At 43.6% G+C, this 12,884-nt stretch overlaps 1 pseudogene; it reads right to left on the reverse strand.

The window, feature by feature from the left end:
- Positions 1-4,538: 4,538 nt before the first annotated feature.
- LOC116809533 (small ribosomal subunit protein uS5-like) lies at positions 4,539-5,425 on the reverse strand (annotated as a pseudogene).
- Between the last annotated feature and the right edge of the window lie 7,459 nt (positions 5,426-12,884).

A 12,884-nucleotide genomic window follows, 5' to 3' on the forward strand; every position in this document is an offset into this window, starting at 1 on the left:
GTAATTCTCCTGCCTCAGCATCCCGAGTAGCTGGGATTACAGGCATGCACCACCATGCCTGGTTAATTTTTGTACTTTTAGTAGAGACAGAGTTTCACCATGTTGGCCAGCCTGGTCTCAAACTCCTGACCTTGGGTGATCTGCCCGCCTTGGCCTCCCAAAATGCTGGGATTACAGGCATGAGCCACCGTGCCCAGCCTACACATCTTATCACAACCCAGACATTCCTTTCTATTGATTCCAGGTCTTCAGACAAACTCAATCGTCAACCAGAAAATGTTTAAATTTACCTATAACCTGGAAGCCCTCCACCCTGCTTTGAATTGTCCCACCTTTCTGAACCAAACCAATGTATTTCTTAAATATATTTGATTGATGCCTCATGCCTCCCTAAAATGTATAAAACCAAGCTGTACCCTGACCTTGGGAACATGTTCTCAGGACCACCTGGGGGCTGTGTTATGGGCCATGGTCACTCATATTTGGCTTAGAATAAATCTTTTCAAATATTTTACAGAGTTTGACTCTTTTGGTCAACATTACATTTTTAATCACACAGGGAAATGATTATACTACAATACTAAATAAAAATTTTTTAAAGAAATATAAAATTGTACATAAAGGCTGGTTTAAGGCTGGGCACAGTGGCTCACACTTGTAATCCCAGAACTTTGGGAGGCCGAGGCAGGCGGATCACAAGGTCAAGAGATCGAGGCTATCCTGGCCAACATGGTGAAACTTCATCTCTACTAAAAATACAAAAATTAGCTGGGTGTGGTGGCACATGCCTGTAGTCTCAGTTACTCGGGAGGCTGAGGCAGGAGAATCACTTGAACCTGGGAGGCGGAGGTTGAAGTGAGCTCAGATTGCACCACTGCACTTCAGCCTGGTGACAGAATGAGACTCCATCTCAAAAAAAGAGGCTGGTTTAAAATGTTGGTTTTAATACCAGCAGTTAGCTATGTTCCATCTCAAACCCCTCTAAAACCACAGTAACAGGAGTTTCCCTTGTTATTTTTTAATTTCTTAATTTTTGGTAGCTATGGGGCTGTTGCTATGTTTTACAGGCTGGTATCAAATTCCAGGCCTCAAGTGATCCTCCAGCCTCGGCCTCCCAAAGTACTGGGATTACAGGCAGGAACCACTGCATCAAGCTTATTTGTTTCTAAAGTAGAAAATCACAAGAGCAATGAGGGTAGGAGAGGAGACAATTATGAGAGGTAAAGCCAGCTGGACTTCCTGGGGTGAGTGGGGACTTGGAGAACTTTTCTGTCTAGCTAAAGGATTGTAAATGCACCAATCAGCACTCTGTAAAAATGCACCAATCAGCACTCTGTGTCTAGTTAAAGGATTGTAAATGCACCACTCAGCACTGTGTCTAGCTAAAGGATTATAAACTCACCAGTCAGCACCAATCACTCTAAAATGGGCCAATCAGCACTCTGTAAAATGGACCAATCAGTAGGATGTGGGCAGGGCCAAATAACAGAATAAAAGCTGGCCACCAGAGCCAGCAGTGGCAACCCACTCGGGTCCCCTTCCATGCTGTGGAAGCTTTGTTCTTTTGCTCTTCACAATAAATCTTGCTGCTGCTCACTCTTTGGGTCCACACTGCCTTTATGAGCTGTAACACTCACCGCAAGTGTCCGCAGCTTCATTCCTGAAGTCAGCGAGGTCACAAACCCACTGGGAGGAACAAACAACTCCAGACGTGCCATCTTTAAGAGCTGTAACACTCACTGCGAAGGTCTGCAGCTTCACTGCTGAAGTCAGCGAGACCACGAACCTACTGGAAGGAAGAAACTCCAGACACATCTGAACATCTGAAGGAACAAACTCCAGACAAACCATCTTTAAGAGCTATAACACTCACCATGAAGGTCCACAGCTTCATTCCTGAAGTCAGCAAGACCAAGAACCCACCGGAAGGAATAAATTCCGGACACAACAACACCAGCATTTTAGGAGCTGGAAGATGGTGGAATGGTGAGCAACTTCAGATGAATTCCCTAGCCAGCAGTGAGGAATCATTCACTTACAGAGCAGAATGCCCCCTGCAGGAATTCGCAACACTGTGTACCTTTCTGAGTAGTGGCACAGGTGAGTTACAAACAGAAGGAATGATTGAAATTAGGTTTGCTTTTTTTGAGACAGGGTCATGCTCTGTCGCCCAGGCTGGAGTGCAGTGGTGCGATCTTGGCTCATTGTAGCTTCTGCCTCCGGGGCTCAAGCAATCCTCCCATCTTAACCTCCTGAGATGCGTGCCACCATGCCTGGCCCATTTATTGTATATTTTATAGAAAGGGAACTTCACCACATTGTTGGCTAGTGAGAGAGTAGAAAGGAAGAAACTGGTCAGGCAGTTAGGGTGGGTCCTCGGTTGAATTCTTTAAACAAAAGAACAGCCTGCAGGTGCAGATAAGGGAACTTGCATAGAGGGGATTGCCTAAGACATGCCCACAGCTGAACAGATAAGAAAGGCTATGCAGGTGACTTTCCCAGTCATGCCTGTGATGGAAAATTCCATCCCCTGACACATGCACAGTAAGGGGAACAAAGCAATATGGAATAGCTCAAGCTAAGAGCCCACATGCACACTAGGAGGATGGGGTGGAGCTAGCAGAAATTTGCATCTTATGCAAATGAGACACCTAGTCCTCTTCAGTTTCTTATAAAAGCCTTTGCATTTAACTGTAAAAATGGCAACCCTCTTCCAGGCCCCCTCTCCATAGCAGAGAGCGTTCTTCTTTCACTTATTAAACTTTCGCTCCAACTTCACCCTTTGTGTCCAGGCTCCTTAATTTTCTTGGTTGTGAAACAAAGAAATGCAGGTAATACCTGGTAATGAAAAACTGCTACATTGCGGTGCATTGGCAAAACAGTAACATTGTGGTGCATTGGCAGGAAAAGGAAACATTGGAAAGTTGAGTAGGAGGGACCTCCAATTCTTCATTTTTGTTTGGGGGCTTCTTGCCCTCAGTTTTTTTAATTAAACAAAACACTGGGCCCTTCAGCCAGTTAAAAGCTATTAGAGTGGCTGCCATCCTTACAAGACTCAGGGGATAGGCTTGCTGCAGAGGACTTTCTCAATCCCCTATCGCCCTCACATCGTGGGAATGTTGGCTCTGTTCCAATCCAGTTTCCTTTGGAAGGAGGTCCTGGGGCAACTGAAGGCATCTGGCCAAGGTTATAGGCCCCTGGACAACCTCTGGCCCCTGGACTACCTCTGGCCCCCGACAGCCCATCAGGGTGTCGGCATCAGGACTTCCAGACTTTTCTATTGAATTTCTTTCTTTTCTTTTCACAGCTATCATATCTCCTATCCCTTCTTTATATGCTACGTTGAGGGATTTTTTACAGCCTGGGAGATAATCTTGTTGGGTAAAGTTAGCAAGTACCTTAGTAACCAGGAATGTAAATTTAAAAAAATTGCTGCTTCTGTTATTTCCTTGAGATGGGGGGATTTCAAGATTTCAGTCTAAACTTTCACCTAGTAAGGGCCTTTTTGTCCCCCAGTGATAGGTGTTCCTGGCACTGTATGTGCAGATATTTCACCCTGAGTGAATACCCTCTGCTCCATTTTTTTTTACCCATGTAAGAGCTCAGCACTCCCAGTGAATTTAAGCAGTTCCTCTGTAGGACAAGTTAATTTTTTCCTGCTAGTAGGCATGTTGTGGGGACATCCTATTAAGCCTCAAACTTCTCTTTCTAACATCTGCTTGGAAAGGATTTGGAGTCAGAGTTTTTTTCTGACATTTTAAGCACTCCAGTGCTACCTAGTGGGGTGGGATTCTTCTCCATGGGGAGCCTTGTCAGCCCTTCCAGAACCTGTAGTTCCCTGATTCCTTTCCCTCTTACGTCCCTCTCTCAGTGATCAGGCCCCATGCCCTATTTGTAAGCAGAAAATCTCCCCTTTCAGCAGCTGGGAGGAAGCCATCTTGGCAAGACAGATTTTAGCCTCAGTGCTATCCCTATCACAGGGAGGACAGCCATTCAATTCTTACATTCTTTTGAGACATCTGTTCTGCATCCAGCTACATTGGCATCTAAGTGAGAAACGGATCTTATGTTTAGAAGTCAATTGGTCCCATTCTCTAGGAATTCATAACTTTGCCCGGGCAGTAGTAAGAGGATGTATGGACAGAGTTAAGACACTCCCTCCATTAAAGGGTCTTGCCCAAATTCAACTACTGTGCAATCTCTCCTGGGCCCCTGGGGTACCCTGGGAGGCTTATGGGCCATGTGGGTCTGGGAAACCAGCAGGGTGGAGAGCTAGGGTCTCATACAGGTAAACATGACTACTCTTGCCAACTAGCTCCTCTAGATCCATGGGTGAAGGTCATGCTTGCATCCATAGGTGGCATCTATGTTGGTTGCTGGGACCCTGAGGAGATGGGATGAAAGAGGAGAAGTGGGGCACTCTTTCTTTCTCTCCATTCTGGGTCACTCTGAAAGGTGGAGGAAGACTAACAGACACTTTCTCTTCCCCTCTTTTTTCTTTCAGGCTCAATTCACTTTATTTTTCTTGTATAAAAACCCTATGTTGTAGCCATAGCCGGAGCCTGGGTCCTCTGCACGGAGACTCTGGTGTGGGTCTTGACGAAGTGGTCAGTGAATTCCTGATAGGGAGACTTGGCGAATACAGTCTCCTTCCAGGGGTTGGGGGTCAGGTAGCTGTAGGTCTTAGAGATGGCATCAAAGGTGGCCTTGACAAAGTTGCCCAGGGTGGCAGTGCAGCCCCTGGCTGAGGTGTAGCAGTCATTGATACCAGTCATCATGAGTAGCTTCTTGGGCACAGGGGCCAAGACAATGCCAGTGTCCCTGGGCACAGAAATGAGGCACATCAGCACAGAGCCACAGCAGCCTGTCACCTTGCAAGGGATGGTGTGGGGCTTGCTGATTTTGTTCCCCCAGTAGCCTCTGTGCGCAGGGACAATGGAGAGCTTGGCCAGAATGATAGCCCCACGGATGGCAGTGGCCACCTCTTTGGAGCACTTAATACCCAGACTGACGTGGCCATTGTAGTCCCCAGTGGCAACAAACGCCTTGAACCTGGTACACTGGTTGGTATGGGTCTGCTTCTGCACCAGCATAATTTTCAAAACCTCGTCCTTGAGAGAGGATGAGGTTTTGAAAAAGTCAAATGATCTCAGATTCCTTGATGGTCAGGGAGAAGAGATAGATCTCCTCCAGGGACTTGATCTTCATGTCCCTGACCAGGCGGCCCAGCTTGGTGACGATCATCCACTCCTCATACTTGGCCTTGCCTCTGCAAGCTCCACGGCCTTGGCCCTGGCCCCACCCACAGCTGCAACCCTGGCACCGGATGCCACTACCAAAGCCTCTACGGAAGCCACCATGGTTCCCCATCCCAGGGCCCCTGGGGCCTCTGGCCCCCTACTCCTGCACCTGCATCATCTGCCATTTGGTGTTTTCTTGGAGAAGTTCCTCCTCTCTTTTCTAGATAGGCAACAACCCATCTTCAAGCCTGCACTCCCCTTGAGTGTAGCCTGGATGTAACCTGGTGTAACCTCAGATCCTGAAGTTCGCTTTGGGCAAGCCCCAACTCATATATAGAGATCTTCCAACTATTTAACCCAACTATTTAAAATCTCCTGGAAGGATGTTATGTTACTCTTAAACTCTAACTGCTGCTGAGAAACAGGCAGCCCTACAGGTAGCAGAGAAATTTGGAGATGAATAGCATATTTCCTCTAGCCATTCAAAAAAGAAAGCCAGTCAAAAGGGGAAAGAGAGTGAGAAAGAGGCAAAATCCGCATTCTCAGTAGGAAGAGAGGCAGTGCCCCTTGAAACCTCTAATTGGAACACTAGTGATCCCATAGATGAGTGGAAAAGAAAACACTTTCAGATGTGTATATTAGAGGGGTTACAGAGGACCAGAGCCAAACCCCTTAACTACTCTAAGCTATCCATGATAGATCAAAAGCTAGATGAAAATCCCTCAGCCTTTTTAGAAAGGCTGAGAGAAGGCTTGGTAAAACACACCTGTCTCCTAACTCAATTGAGGGACAACAAATCTTGAAAGATAGATTTACTCAGGTGGCCCCTGATATCAGAAGGAAGCTGCAGAAACAGGCTGTTGGATCACACAGCACCATAGAAAACCTCCTAAGAGTACCCGCCTTGGTCTTTTATAATAGGGACCAAGAGGAGGCCCAGGAGGAAAAGGAGAGGAAACACAAGAAAAAGGCAGAGACAGGGATACCTTGAAATGGAATGCAGGCCTGGGACTCCATAAGCCTGCTGTTCCAGCCAGCCTGGTAAGCTGGTCAGTAACAAATTTTGCTGCAGGCCTCCATCTTGTTTTACGTCCTTGGGACCGTGACCTTTAACCACGTGGCAGTACTTTGTTTTGGCCTCTGCTGTTTTACAATGGTGGCCTGAGTTCAATCCTGACTTGAGGAATGAGCACTTTTGGGTTAGTATCTGTGTGACTTTTGCCATTTCCTGATTCTCTTCTCCTCTATGAACAACATTTACCTTTTTTCTTAAATCTTCCTTTCCCTGAGTTATCTTTAAAGTTTCTATATTTTGTAAGAACTGCTTACCCCACTTTGAAAATACCTCATACACTTGTGGTTAAATCATAATCTTAATTGAGACTTGTTGTTTTCACCTGTGAGGTTACGTTTGGTAAAGCTCAAAAGCCAGAAATACTAACCACTTGGTGTGGCTAAAGTTGGATAACAAGGGATTTAAAAGGATTTTTCTTAAAGAGTGCTCAGTTTAATTAAAAGTGGACATCTAAGTTATAGGTATATTTAAAAGGCCTTTGTTTTTCTCTTCTTGGATCTTGTTTTTCTGGAAAAGGGTTTTTTTCAGTCACCTGAATCCTTTTTCTCCATTTTGTCTTGCCACTGTTTTTTTGTTTGTTTGTTTGTTTGTTTTGAGATACAGTCTCACTCTGTCACCTAGGCTGCAGTGCAGTAGCACAATCTCAAGTCACTGCAACCTCCACTTCCTTGGTTCAGGCAATTCTCCTGCCTCAGCCTCCTGAGTAGCTGGGATTACAGGCACTCACCACCACACCCAGCTGATTTTTGTATTTTTAGTAGAGATGAGGTTTTACCATTTTGGCCAGGCTGGTCTTGAACTCCTGACCTCAGGTGATCTGTCCACCTCGGCCTCCCAAGGTGCTGGTATTACAGGCATGAGCCACTGCAACCAGCTTCTTACCACTCTTAATGCACACATGAGAGGCCCCAAGATAACTTCCGGTGGCCTGAGACTCCTTGGGAAAAACAGAAAAGGTGCCATAGATTCCATTTTGGGAGAAACCTTTGTTTTCCTCCTGGAGCCCCAGGAATTAGAGGCAAATAGATCCCTCTCAAAATCCGTTTCTGTCCTCCAGCTAGGCCTGTTTATTAGGCCCTAAAAACTGCATATTTTCCTAGCCCTGCTCTTAAAGGGGCCCAATCGGAGGCCAATAATCCAAATTTAAAAATTGGCAAATGAATATCTTATAACTACTAGATCTGCTTCTGTTCTTTGGTGTAGTTATATATGTGTTGCATGTGATGTCTACAAAAAGAGCTGTAATTAGTTGGCTTAAAGAAAAATAAGTGCTTATTTCAAATTTTTTTTTAAATAAAAAGTAAAAACTGTAATGCCTCTTGGTTCACATAACTTTAATCTTTGAGAAACAAAAACAGTCTTAAGGATTATTGGCAAAATACAAATGTGCTCAAAATGTAAATAGATGGTCTAAATTATGCAAGTCAGATACTAGGTTCAGATTCTATCTGTGCCTAGTACATCATTAAAATAACTTACCAGGTTTTACATTAAAATTTAAAATTGCCAAGAGTTACCATTATAACATGTAATTGGGACTACTGAAAATAGATTTACATGCAAGATGTGTAAAAATAGTAAAATGTGTTTTTAGTAAAGGATTATAAGAAGGCATGGAAATATATATTTGCCTAGGGTTAAGGGATTGTTTTGAATCAGATAAGATAAAGCTGAAGGTTTAAACAAGTTGTGGAGATACTGTAGAAATTCTATGTGGACATTAGCTAAAGTTAAAAGGGTATTATTAAATTTTTCTGTAAATTAAGCATTGAAATAAAAGCCCAACAAGGTTTTCTTTTTTCTTTTTTTTTTTGAGACGGAGTCTCGCTTTGTCGCCCAGGCTGGAGTGCAGTGGCGCAATCTCGGCTCACTGTAAGATCCACCTCCCAGTTCACGCCGTTCTTCTGCCTCAGCCTCCCAAGTAGCTGGGACTGCAGGCGGCCGCCACCATGCCTGGCTAATTTTTTGTATTTTTAGTGGAGACGGGGTTTCACCATGTTAGCCAGGATGGTCTCGATCTCCTGACCTCGTGATCCACCCACCTCAGCCTCCCAAAGTGCTGGGATTACAGGTGTGAGCCACTGCACCCAGCCTTCTTTTTTCTTTTTGAGATGGAGTCTCGCTCTTTTGCCTAGGCTGGAGTGCAGTGGCACAATCTTGGCTCACTGAAACCTCTGCCTCCCGGGTTCAAGCAATTCTCTTGCCTCAGCCTCCTGAGTAGCTAGGACTACAGGTGCCCGCCACCATGCTCAGCTATTTTTTTTGTATTTTCAGTAGAGATGGGGTTTCACCATGTTGGCCAGGATGGTCTTAATCTCTTGACCTCATGATCCACCTGACTCGGCCTCCTAAAGTGCTGGGATTACAGGCCTGAGCCACCATGCCAGGCCAAGGTTTTTTTAAGAAGCTAATATGCTCTGTGCCGGGCGCAGTGGCTCACGCCTGTAATCCCAGCATTTTGGGAGGCTGAGGCGGGTGGATCATGAGATCAGGAGATTGAGATCATCCTGGCTAACATGGTGAAACCCTATCTCTACTAAAAATACAAAAAATTAGCCAGGCGAGGTGGTGGGCGCCTGTAGTCCCAGCTACTTGGGAGGCTGAGGCACGAGAGTGGTGTGAACCCGGGAGGTGGAGCTTGCAGCGAGCTGAGATCTCGCCACTGCACTCCAGCCTGGGTGACGGAGTGAGACTCCATCTCAAAAAAAAAAGAAGAAGATAATCTGCTCTTTAGCAAAGTTTGTAAAGGGTTATAAAAAGTTTATAAGAGTCTCACCTCATGGTTAGACTGATTAAGATTAGATGAAATTGTCTGTAAGTTTTCATTTAAAAAATGAAGTTAACATTAATAAACTAATGCAAGGGTGAAATTTGGCTTTGAACAGGATTTTCATGTAATAGTAAAGGCTAATGAAAGGTTTTTGCCTTTTAAAATTTTTGAGTCATTATTTTGGCAAATAAATAACTTATAGTAATCTGGAATTCTATTTCATAACATCAAGTGTTTTAAATCTCTAACCTATTTAAGAGGCTTCTCAAAATCAGTTTTGGGAATTTTGTCAATTTTGAATTTCAGTTTCAGAATTGTCTTTCCTGACCCCTAGGTTTTGGATGCTACAGAGGTCCCCTGAAGCATCCAGAAGAGAGGTAAACAGGGTTATCTAACATGTTTAGGTACGTGGGGTTTCCAAAATGATGTTTAATCTTCTTCAGGTTATATTTTAGTGAATAATATTAATATATGTTCAAAAATTATACAGGATTTCAAAAATTCTGATGTCTGAGTGTATACCATCGATCATAATTAAGGTGTTTATGTTAAGTTATTGTAAACCACAGAAATAACTGAACTTCTTTGTCAATTGTGTTCTTGACTGTAACTACCCTGGACATTTCATCATTCATAGATAATTGTTATTTTAATCCTCTTCAAAGATTGGTTCATAATCACCTATAGGACTTTGACAGGTGCTCTCAAATGCAAGTTTCTAATCAGTTTGTAGATTATGACATTGGAATAAAGGAAAAGTGCTCGGGACCCAGGAAGAGCTGAAATGTTCATGAATATCAAGCAAAACAATAGTTAAAAAAATGGGCTTTTTAAAGTTTTTGCTCAAAACATTGCTGATCCTTGTTTTGTTTTTCAGAGTCAAGGAAACTTATCTTAAGCTATTTACAGCCTTTCATACTTACATAAGGCATACTCCTGTAAGCAAAATTTGGAGCATGTTTGCTTCTTTCTGCCTGGTTTCTCCAGAATTTGGAAACTGTGAGTATTCTTAACTTATGGCAATATAGTTGTTTGCATCAGTGCAATAACAATCCATTTTCTTTTACAACGGGACACAATTGCAGAAACTAGTTGTTTTACTAAGGCTTTGACTGGAAGGGTATGCTTCCCTTTAAGGAATCAAACTTGGCTTACAGAACCAATAAAAGCCCCTTGGGGAAACTGGCTTCATACCTTGTCTATACAGTCCCTGTACAGGGTTCCTAACCTGTGGTGAGTAAAGAATGTCACTTTCTAACAGGTCCAGGAACCCCATATTCTTGGGACCTTAAGAAGAGAAGAATTCGCCTAACTCATAGGTATTTGAGGGTACAAACCCATGGCTGGGCTTGGTGTTAAAAAGTCCTATCTGAAATTCCACAAGCCCCATCAAAGCCAATTTAAAAAGCCTATGTAAAAATAATTATTCTTATTGCACTTTATGTAAATAATCAGACCAAATATAAAACTAAAGTTTCTATCATGATTTGTTTTTAACAAAAATGAGGACTGGAAAGAGAAAAATTATGTTTCAAAACTTCTTACGTGTTTGTCATTAAATTCTAATTTCATTAGTTGCTTTAAAGTTCTTGCCTACATTTTAGACTCACCCTGCTTATTCATGTAAACCAACCAGCATCTCAGAAGAAACAAAAAGGGATGGTTAATGTAAAAATCTGGATCAATATTTTAGTTCTGGTTAATTATCGTGCAAATCCTGCATGGTGATGGGAGTAAATAGGGTGTCCATTACTCAGAGATTTCTTTGTTTGGGAAAATAAAACTAAGGAAGTTAACCAAAGCCGAGCCCCATGCACCTAAATCTTAGAAGCATAACTATAGCCACTACTTATCTGGGCATGTTGGCAGCCTTGGGATTTTTAAGCTGTTCCTACCTCGCCCCCACCTTGTTTCATTTTAATACATGTCCTGTAATAACCCAAATTGTTTCTTCTTACCTAAAGGCTATCAAGCTCCAAATGGTAATGCAAAGGAAATCACACATAGACACGCTTTTCTTCCAAGGACTCTCAGACCAGCCTTAGGAGGAATCATAGCTGCTGTTCCCCACACAAAGCTACTCTGTAGCAGGAAGTAGCCGGAAGGATCATCTCCCCATCTCCCTAACAGCACTTAGGATCTCCATTCCTGAGGGGGGAAATGAAAGAGTAGAAAGGAAGAAACTGATTAGGCAGGCAGTTAGGTGGGTCCTCTGTTGAATTATTTCAAACAGAAGAACAGCCTGCAAGCACAGATAAGGGAACCTGCATAGGAGGGCTTGCCTAAGATATGCCCACAGCCACACAGATAAGAAAGCCTACACAGGTGACTTGCCCAGACATGCCTGCAATGGAAAATTCTGTTCCTTGACACATGCACAGTAAGAGGAACAAAGCAATATGGAGTGACTCAAGCTAAGGACCTACATGCGCACTAGGAGGATAGGGTGGAGCTAGCAGAAGTTTGTGCCTTATGCAAATGAGATGCCAAGCCCTCATCAGTTTCTTATAAAAGCCTTTACATTCAACTGTTAAAATGGCTACCCTCTTCTGGACCCCCTCTCCATGGCAGAGAGCTTTCTTTTTTTGCTTATTAAACGTTCACTCCAACCTCATCCTTTGTGACACGCTTCCTAAATTTCTTGGTCATGAGAGAAAAAACTCCGAGTGATACCTCACAACGAGAGACTACTACATTGTGGTGCATTGGCAAAACTAAAACTTGTCTTGAACTCCTGCACTCAAGTGATCTGCCTGCCTTGGCCTTCTAATGTGCTAGGATTACAGGCGTGAACCACCATGTTTGGCCTGAAATTAGTGCTTTTTTTTTTTTTTTTTTTTTCTGAGGTGGAGTCTCTCTCTGTTGCTAAGGCTGGAGTGCAGTGGCGTGATCTTGGCTCACTGCAAGCTCTGTCTCCCAGGTTCACACCATTCTCCTGCCTCAGCCTCCCAAGTAGCTGGGACTACAAGTGCCAGCCACCACACCTGCCTAATTTTTTGCATTTTTAGTAGAGACGGGGTTTCACCATGTTAGTCAGGATGGTCTCAATCTCATCACCTCGTGATCCGCCCACCTCCGCCTCTCAAAGTGCTGGGATTACAGATGAGAGCAACCGCACCTGGACATGAAATTAGTTTTAAGGAGGAGATGGAGCCCCAAGTCCCTCCTGCTCTGCGGCTGCTGAGTGGCTGCCCCCCAATCACAAGACTAGAGGTCTGTCATCTTTACAAGATAAGGGTCTCTGAAGTGAGGGACTCAACACTTGAAAAGAGGTGATTAATGACAGTTCACTTTTTAAATATCAAAGCTCCAGCTTCTACCCAGTTTGGCATCCAGACTTCTAGCCACCAGGCAAGTATTTTCCAGGCAGGAAAAAAGGAAAAGTATCTTTTGGATACTTCTCTGATAATTCCAAGAGAGAGATCTGATCTGGGATTCCTCAGGAAAACAGGCCCTCTCTCTAGAGGTGACCACACATTACTGAGTCATGAAATAAATTCAGTATATTGTGTCCATACAATAGAAAAAAATGTATCAGATTATATCACAATAATAAAGGGAAGTATTGGTGAAGTATTGTGAAAAACGTATGGTGAAGCTTTTCTAAGATGCACGCACACACATTCACATACGCAGGGTTATCATGTAAAATACACTTCTTACTGTTGACTTGATCAAAACATTTTGAAAGCCACTGCTCCGTGGTGAGATAAAAATCGATAAGCCACACTCATGTGTTATGAGCTTCCATCAGCTTCTCTTCCTCAGTCTAAAAGATGACATTGGAGGATTGCATGGA

The sequence above is a fragment of the Hylobates moloch genome, unplaced genomic scaffold (genome assembly GCF_009828535.3).
Source record: "Hylobates moloch isolate HMO894 unplaced genomic scaffold, HMol_V3 SCAFFOLD_1, whole genome shotgun sequence".
Lineage (NCBI taxonomy): Eukaryota > Metazoa > Chordata > Mammalia > Primates > Hylobatidae > Hylobates > Hylobates moloch.